The following is a 9,144-nucleotide window of genomic DNA, read 5'->3' on the forward strand; positions in this document are numbered from 1 at the left end:
ACACTGAAGCTTCCCCTCTCTTTGCTTGGCTGTGGGCCTCAAGCAACCTAGGCAAACATAAATTCTTCTTTTGGCTACTCATCAGGGACAGATTGATCACAAGGAATCTACCGAGAAGGAAAAATATGGAACTTGATGACTACAATTGCGTCCTATGTAATGCAAACCATGAAGAAACCAGCTTCCACCTATTCTTTGAATGTCCATTCAGTCAAACTTGCTGGAATACTATCCCTGTCAACTGGAACCTAAACCTTCCTCCTCTAGACATGGTAATAGATGCTAGAAGTGCTTTTGGAAGCCCCATTTTCAGAGAAATTTTTATCACAGCATGCTGGGTGATCTGGACAACCAGGAACTCTGTTATTTTTTATAATGGGTAGGTCAATGTCAATCTTTGGAAGAGACAATTCAAGGAGGAACTTGGCCTGGTATGTACCAAGGCCAAATCAGCAAGGCAGATTTCACTTATATCCCGTTTGGATGCAGATATTAGAGCCCAGACTTTGGAATTGGAATCAGGTTTTCAAAATGCTGCTGTTTGAATGCATCTAGAATTGAGATTTGGCATTGGAGACCCACTCCTTGGTATTGGACTATGACTAGAAGGGGTCTATCCCAATAGAGAGCCGGACCCCTCCATATTGAAGTGGAATCGGAGAACCTCGACACTCGTCGTCTCCATGGCTGCTCACCTCCACCTCTGGCCGCCCACCTCCGTCGCCCAACCCCGGCTGCTCGCCCTCATTGCCCTCCTCGCCGCGCTCTTGCTCTAGTGTGCTGCCACCCTCTTCTTGGCCGGCCTCCTCCGCCGTCGGTGCTCGCTCGCCGTGGGTGGCCGCGGACGCAGCCGCCTGCGCGCATGGCTAGCCTCCACAAGCCGACGCCGACCGAGCCAAAGCCCTGCGCGGATGCGCGTGGGCCAGGGCTTGCCACAGCTTGGCTGCTCGCATCCGGACGACGGCCACCACCACATCCTCACCCGCTTCTTCCTCAAGTCCGGCCACCAGATCTGCTTCTTCCTCAAGTCCGGCCACATCCGGATCCCTTTCTTCCTCAAGTCCGGACATCCTCAAGGTGCCTTCGGAGCCATAGGGGCATAGCCGTGGCCAGGGATGGAGAGGGTCGTGAATCCAAGCTCCCCACGGGACCCCGCTTTGCCGCCGCCGCTCTCTATGGTCGCGAATCCGAGCTCCCCCTGGGACCCCGCTCTGCCTCCGCCGCTCTCTATGGTCGCGAATCCGAGCTCCCCCTGGGACCCCGCTCTGCCTCCGCTGCTCTCCATGGTCGCGAATCTGGGCTCCCCCCAGACCCCGCTCTGCTGCCGCCGCTCTCCATGGTCGCGAATCCGAGCTCCCTGCGGGACCCCGCTCTGTCGCCGCCGCTCTCCATGGTTGAGCGTGAAGAAGCTGGCAAGGTGGCCCCCCACCGTACATCACCGCGCATCACCTCGAAGGAGCCACATTCCGAATTTGATGAGATGTACAGCCAAACATGATTTGGTATTTTCCATCTCACTGGATTCCAAATAGCAATTTCATCTACATCCAAACATGTGATTTGGTATTATAGCTCATTTCCAATGCTAGCCAATTCAATGCCAGTCGTCCAATATCTACATCCAAACGGACCCTTAGTCTTTGGAGAGATAGCTTTTTATTGTAATTTGTGTTCTTTCTTTTTGGCCCTGGCTGCCTGCTTTGTAATTTTGTAAATTTGTAAATAGCTCGTTCTTTCATTTAATGAAAAAAAAAATAGGTAGAGGATTCCCCTGCTCATTCGGTCAAAAAAATTTACTGTCACATTATCTCATTATGGAAGACCGATATATTAATGTATAATATGATTAGGTTTACAGAAACCGTTCCTTTCTTCTCTTTATTGAATTAACCTTTCATGCAGATGCCACTAGGGTCTTCACAGGATGTTTCCATATCAAGATACATATTACCAGGGCAAGCACTAGGCCACCACATAAGACCTACCAAATGCATAAAAAAAGAAGATATTCTCATTTATCCTATCCATTATTTTTCCTCCATTGCTCATTTCGTGCGGCGACCTACTGGTTCAATACATTCCAGAGAAACCACTGTAGTTGCCTATGGAACCAGAACACTGAGACCTTCCAAGTTCGAAGCTGAACGCTATTTGAACAAGCCTGCACGGCCTGGGTCAATTAAAATTAAGACTACAAGGTAATGTTAGTCATCAGCTTTTTCTGATCAGGTTTTGTAACTTTCTTCTTTCCCATATTTTAGTGTCATAGCAAAAAATTAGATTCACACTCACATAGATGCATTAGCAACGGTAATAATAAATTAGAACTAAAAGGGAACAATAAATTCATGCTCTACAAGATCATTGATGACCTATATCATGCCAGTATCTCTTAAACATCTCAACTATCTTCCTGTATTTATTAAGTTGTACATTTTAACTTAATTTATCAAATAAAATTGTTGATTGTACTTTTTTTTTCTATGTTGACCATACAAAGAGATGATGCATGCACATGGGTTTTGCAATAGACCAACGATAACCGCTTTTGCAACTAAATGCAACCCCTTTTGGCTTAATCACATGGAAAGTCTATCAATGTTTTTTATATATAAATTACATTTTCTTGGAAGACTATTCTTGAAAATAAAGGAGCATCACCTTTTATTTTCTCTTTCATTGATTGGCAAACATATTTGCAATGGATACATATACAAAATTAAACTTCATTTCTGTTCTTGTGCATCAATCAAAGTTTTTGTTGGCTAAACCCCATGATTGTCTCAAAGTTTTAGTGGCATGGCATGCCGGCCATACATTGGAACATGTGCCGCTCTTTATCAGAAGATTTATGCAACAACAATGCCATTCAAAAGTCATTGAACAATCAATGTGGGAAATAGTTGATATTTAGTAAAAACAGTTTCAGTGTGGGAAATAGTTAGTAAAAACAGTTTCTATATAGACATCTTTAGGCTGAAAACAATGTAATGATGGAATTCTGATTCCCATTTGAGTGGCTAAGATAGATAGGCTAGGAGATCATTATGGAGAAAAGATTTAGATTATACCGCTGAGAAGGGGATCAGTGTAGCACTTTAGATTGGATAACATGGCAGGCAGACAGTCCTTGAAGGAAAATAAACCCAAGTTAATCAAATATAGATACTAGATAGATGAACCTTTCATTAAGCCAAACAAATTGGAGAGCTAATTCACAGAGATTAGCCAAACCGATTGCACACCTTTCATGAAGGCAAAAAAACAAACCCTTATCTGGTCCAAGTCCAACTAATGCTGGATTAACATTATATGGCTTTGAATGGAAGTTCAGTACATGAATATCCAACTTGCAAGTTCCCTGGAACATGAAGGAATCAACCTCGATCCAGTGGACCACTCTTGACGCATGTGTAGCAGCTGCTAAGTTAAACAGCAGGAAAGTATCATCAAAAAGTGATAAATTGTATTATTCATCCTAACAATGCGACAGCAACTTGTCCAATGAAAGTGATAATCATTGGATAAGGACTATATGGAGGACCTACAATTTTTTAAACCCCTCATCAAAGATGTTCAATCAGACTCTATCTCCTTTCCAGTTAGAAAAACATATGAAGGAATTACAACACATGAAAAACTCCACATCATAACCTGGGTGAACACAACTAAAAGGGCAGTAGAAGCAAGTCCTAAAAGGATGTTTTGAATAGAAAGGTGGTTGCTTACCTTGTGGATCTTTCATAAGTAAATAACTCCTGCCAAAAAAGCAATATTTTTTTACTTAGCCTGCATAGCCAGTATATGTTGAAGTTGAAAGTTCTAAAGCATGGAAACTGAGACTAAAGGTCATATATAATTTAGGATGGGTGAGCACAGGCAGACAGACGCAACAGATTGCAAAGAAATAAGGAAGGAGTGTGCTAAACATTTGTCTTGGGGGCGGGGGGGGGGTGGGGGTGACATTTAGAGAATCCTAGTATGCAGTTTTGAAAGAATAACAACAATGGTTAGCAAATATAAGAATGTTTCTATCAAACATGAAAACATCGCATGGCTTAAATGTGACCCAACATGCAGAATCAAATTAAAATGGTGTACCTTGTTGGTCTAAAGAGGAAGTCCTTGAGATTGCACAATTGAAAAAATCCATCCATTCTGCTATCAACTCAAGGTCCAGCCGTCCAGGTCATCTCCATTCTCCTGTACCCAGTAAGGAAAATAATAAATCTGCTCATAACTTAAAGCATCAGTTGAAAATTATAGCAAAATAAATCTAATTGGGCAATTACATTTACCTGAAGAAGCACAGGAAGGAAATGAGCATGCACAAATACAAAACGAAGATTACCTGCACCCTCTCCTGTTTTGCAACACAGCCTTGTCCCACCTATAGCAACAGCAGGAGCAGATAGGGCAATTTGAAGACAGTGGAGGACGGTGCAGAGTGTAGATAGGTGGTGCAGAAAGGCTCACATATGAGTAGTCTCACTGAGTTTGCATGAGGTAAAGGAGCTATTTTAAAAAAATATAATGAGTTAACATGTAGTTGGTCGCAGTTGATTGCTGTTGCTCACACAGGGTAACTGGAACATTACAAAGTTTAGTAAGGTACACAAGTAACAGGCACTAAGGTGTACTACAATGAAATTATGAAGCACATAATCTAAGCCTGTTGGCAAACAAGGTGATAAGGATTCTATGGTCCTCTTGTAACCACAGGCCTCAGCACATACTTCCCAGTTTTCATATACACTAATAATCCAACGTAACCAACTAAAGGTGTATGAAGATTAGTAAGAGTTACCTTAAAACTAAGGCGAAGATGCAAACTGGATAAAAAATCCTTCCTACAACTGAGCAACGAAGATACAAACTAAAGATGCAGCGTCCTGTTTAGCGAATCCTCCTCTAGCAGAGGAGACAATGCTTCCAGAAATCACAACGTATTGGCCGCCAATGGCTGACCTTCCGGAGGGGAAGATGCTGGCTTTGAGGCACGTAGTATATCACCAGAATTATTAGAGAAGCCAAAAGCTTTATCAATGCAGCTAAAAGAAAGCAGTTTCAACGTTATGAAATATTTAGTAGGATCCCAACATGAAGCATGCTTCTAGCTCACCAAACTCTCTGCTCTTATCAATTTTGGGTATGCAAACCACTGAACCAAATTGTTTCATGCTTCATATTGTGAATTCAGAAAGCTCTTGGTACAGTTACAAGCAATCAACTTTAAACAACCGAAACAATATCCCCACAACCACAAATAAACTAATGAATCCAGAGAAGCAAAACAAAATGAGAGCTGACAGCAATCCTGCCAAAGCAGCTCAGCTATCATCCTCCTGTTCATGAACCTCTGAAATGTTGACAGTCTGCAATCGTTCTTCCTCTGGAACCAAACACCAATTTTTTTCCACGAATTAAAACTATCCAAAATGTATTTCAGCGGGTTACACTAGTTTCATAATGGCAAACGAGCGAAACCACTTTGAGGGATGGTAAAACTGCGAAACCCGTTTTTGAAGATGGGTGAAATGCCAAAGTCTCCCAATTTGGTGACTGCACTGCCTTGAGCCACTTGAAGTCATCCACATTAGCCCAATTACCAGTCTCCTCCTCAAGTCCAGAGTCCTCCAAATCTTCTTCAATCCCTTCATAATTCAAAACATATGGTGCAAATCTCACACCGCTGCAATCCTCAATGATAGGCCTGCTCCTCACCCGCAAGTAGAAATCCGTCACCCTCGCCTCATGAATCCTGATCTGGTGTGCTGCCATCACAAATATGCAGCCTTCGACGTCCTCTATAAGCACAGAACCAAGAACAGCTCCGACGAACACACGGCAATCTCTCAGCTTGTGGATGTACAGCGCCCGGCATTTGCCCTTGAGATAGACCTCGCAGGAAACCAAATCCGCGAGCGTGAAATCCCCATCCTTGTCGTTGGAGACTCGCAGATCCTTCGCAAGGGTGGCGCCGTTCCTGCCCCGGAACCCAAACCCTGGTAGGATCGCGTCAAGACTAGGCTTTGGCTGCTCCGGAGGAGGTGGCTGCGGTGGTGATGCGGTGACATGATCCTGAGGCGGGTTCTTCAGATTCCTGCTCTTGTTCCTGAAGGAGAAGGACTTCTTGGGACGCAGCTCAGAGGCGGCGACCCTGTATGCCGCGCGGAGGTCGGTGGCGGTGGCGAGGGCCGCGCGGGGAGGCGTCAGAGGAGTCCGAGGGTGGGGCGCCGACCGAGGAGGAGGAGGAGCGCTTGGAGAGGCGCTCGAGCATGGCCAGGTGCTTGCGGTGGCCCCCACCGGCGGCAGCCTTTGGCTGATCGGGCTCCGGCTCCATTCCGGCGGCGGCGCTGGATCGCCACCGTCGAGTATCGGTCGATAGTAGTACATGTGTCTTCTGCTACTACGGTTCCCTGATGTTAAGGCTTATGGTTTCACTGTCACACCAATGCTGATGCAACAGTTGTGGTGGTACTTCACTGTTGCATTCCATTCAGTTGCAATCATCTGGCTAATCTGATGAAGACCTTAGATTATTCAGTCAGGCCCAGTTTAGATCCCAAAAATTTGGCAAAATGAGCACTGCAGCGTTTTCGTTGTTATTTGGCAATTAGTGTCCAATCATAGTCTAATTAGGCTTAAAAGATTCGTCTCGTGAATTTCGTCTAAACTCTGTAATTAGTTTTATTTTTTATTTATATTTAATACTTTACGCATGCATCAAAGATTCGATGTGACGGAGAATCTTAAAAAATTTGACGTTTTTGGTGGAACTAAACCGGCCCGCAGTTTAGAAGTATCCAAAACTCTGCCTATGCTGGCTATCTTATCCGGGAAGCATGAAGCGAACAAAATCACCAGGGAAATGTTCACCTACATGCCTATTTTGCTCATCTGTCTTTGAAAAGGGAAACCCCAGTCAAAATCTCTAGCAGCGCCATGTTTAGATTGCGAAAAATTTCAACCCGATGAATAGTAGCATTTTCGTCTTATTTGATAAATATTGTCTAATCGTGGACCAACTAAGCTCAAAAGATTCATCTCGTGATTTTCAACTAAACTGTGCAATTAGTTATTTTTTTTACCTACATTTAATGCTCTATGCAAGCGGCTAAAAATTGATGTGATGGAGAGAGAGTGAAAAAACTTGGAATTTGGAGATGATCTAAACCAGGCCCAGGTGCATTTGGTCCGGGATTAGCTGTTTACAAGTATGGCCGATGCTGTTCACCGAGACAGACAGACATGAGCATTACAAAAATATGCAGTGCAACAACAGAGAAGGAGCTCCCAGATCACATGGGGCTGCTGCATCTGCATCCTTGCTTGCATATGTCCTCGAGAACAAAAATATGCCATTAATGCTCACTCGCTCAGCGCCCGCCCATGATGATGATGATATGCATAGCAAATCGCAACCCCCCTGCTGTTAGTACAGTGGCAAGATTATATTTATTTCTTGATGACCACTTGTTGGTCCACACACTCTAGATCAGATGCAGTGCAGGACATCAGCTACTATAGCTAGTGGTGCTGTGGTCCATTCCATGGCTGCAGGATTGGTCTGCGTTCGGCTATACTACTTTCAGCTTGTTTCAGCTTATTTCAGCTTGTTCTCTCTCACAAAATACTATTCAATCATCTGAAATAATCCAAAATTCACTGTTGAACGTACCAGCCGTGCTAGTTTGGGTGATGTGAGGCATTGGTAATTGGAACCAACGTTGGTGACCACGGTGGTGATCACGGCTCCGTTCGCTGGTCTGAATCTTGGCTGAAAAACACTGTTCTGGCTAAATTGTTGTGAGAGAAAAACATTACTCCGGCTGAAAAAATAAGCCGAATAAGCTGAATATAGAGTAAGCCGAACAGGCCGTAATCTGACCTAATGCTGTGGGTTTATAACTAGGACAAAGTGAATAAGCTATTGTTGTAGTAATATATTACTGTTCAAACCTGCAACTAGCTAGATATGGGTAATCGAGGTTGGATTCCCTTGGTCGACGAGGATAATGCAAATTTTAAACCTGCCATTTCTGTCTAATACTCTATTGTATTATGCACTCGAAATATGACTGAAGAATCCAGTCAAGCGGCGCCTTCAGTCCATCTCTTGTTTTTTTTCCCTTTCACGCTTAATTAGCATATTGTTTTCTCGAACACGCTTAATTAGCATATGGATGGATAACAGAAGATGCATGGTTGTAATTCGCAAAAAAAAAAAAAAGATGCACGGTACTAGTGACAGACTATTTTCTTTACTGAACTCCCAGGATATTTACGAGAGCGTGTATTCATTTGTAAATGCAAGTGTTTATTTAGGAGACAAAAAAAAGTTCTTTTCGAACGTACAATGACCTCAACTCCGAGTAGTAGAGTAAATTAGAATATGCTTATATTAGATGTAAATTGCCAAGACGTTGGGACATGTAACCAAAGTAAGTCATGTGAGTCACTTTTGGCCTTGGGCCTCATCTCCAAGGCAGGCACATCCATGAGAAGACACAGACAACATGGGCACTGAACCAACCTATATCCTTGTGTGCAATGCGGCAGCAGACAGCTTTTTGGTCTGGTTCACCATAGATTGTCTGTGAAAACTCTGAATTCCAAGGCAGTTAGATCACCAAGTGACTGTAAATGAGCATTACAGAGCTAATTAACCGCTCCGCTTAGCAGTAAACAAGTTACTCCTGTACCACCGAGCTTTGTTTTCTTTCTTAGAAGCACCTTGATATTGGTACTGCAAGACATCATCAGCATAAAACCTGTACTGGTTTTCTTGGGGACTCAACCGTGGAGCAAAGCACAACGCATGATGATCTGCAATACCAAACTACCAGTACTGATGTGCCAGCAATCCTGGTTTTTTTTTTCCTCTCATCTGGGTATAGTTGTAGTATCTGGTTATATACAGACACACACTAACCCTACACACGCACACCACACTCACACCACACGTACACGAACAAACCTACAACTATACTCAGATCACTAGATCGCGTTCTTTGTAAGATCCGCGGGTCCAACCATAGACCTGTAGGCAACGGGGCACGTCGCATTTTATTTGTGGCTTCACACGAAAGGCAACATAATTTATTTGAGACGAACGCCGGTGAGAGACGCGAGTGCGTCATA

At 43.7% G+C, this 9,144-nt stretch overlaps 1 pseudogene; it reads right to left on the reverse strand.

Annotated features, from left to right (window-relative positions):
• Positions 1 to 5,084: 5,084 nt before the first annotated feature.
• Positions 5,085 to 6,371, reverse strand: LOC136473893 (tubulin-folding cofactor C-like; annotated as a pseudogene).
• Between the last annotated feature and the right edge of the window lie 2,773 nt (positions 6,372 to 9,144).

This window comes from Miscanthus floridulus, chromosome 8 (assembly GCF_019320115.1).
Source record: "Miscanthus floridulus cultivar M001 chromosome 8, ASM1932011v1, whole genome shotgun sequence".
Classification (NCBI taxonomy): Eukaryota; Viridiplantae; Streptophyta; class Magnoliopsida; order Poales; family Poaceae; genus Miscanthus; species Miscanthus floridulus.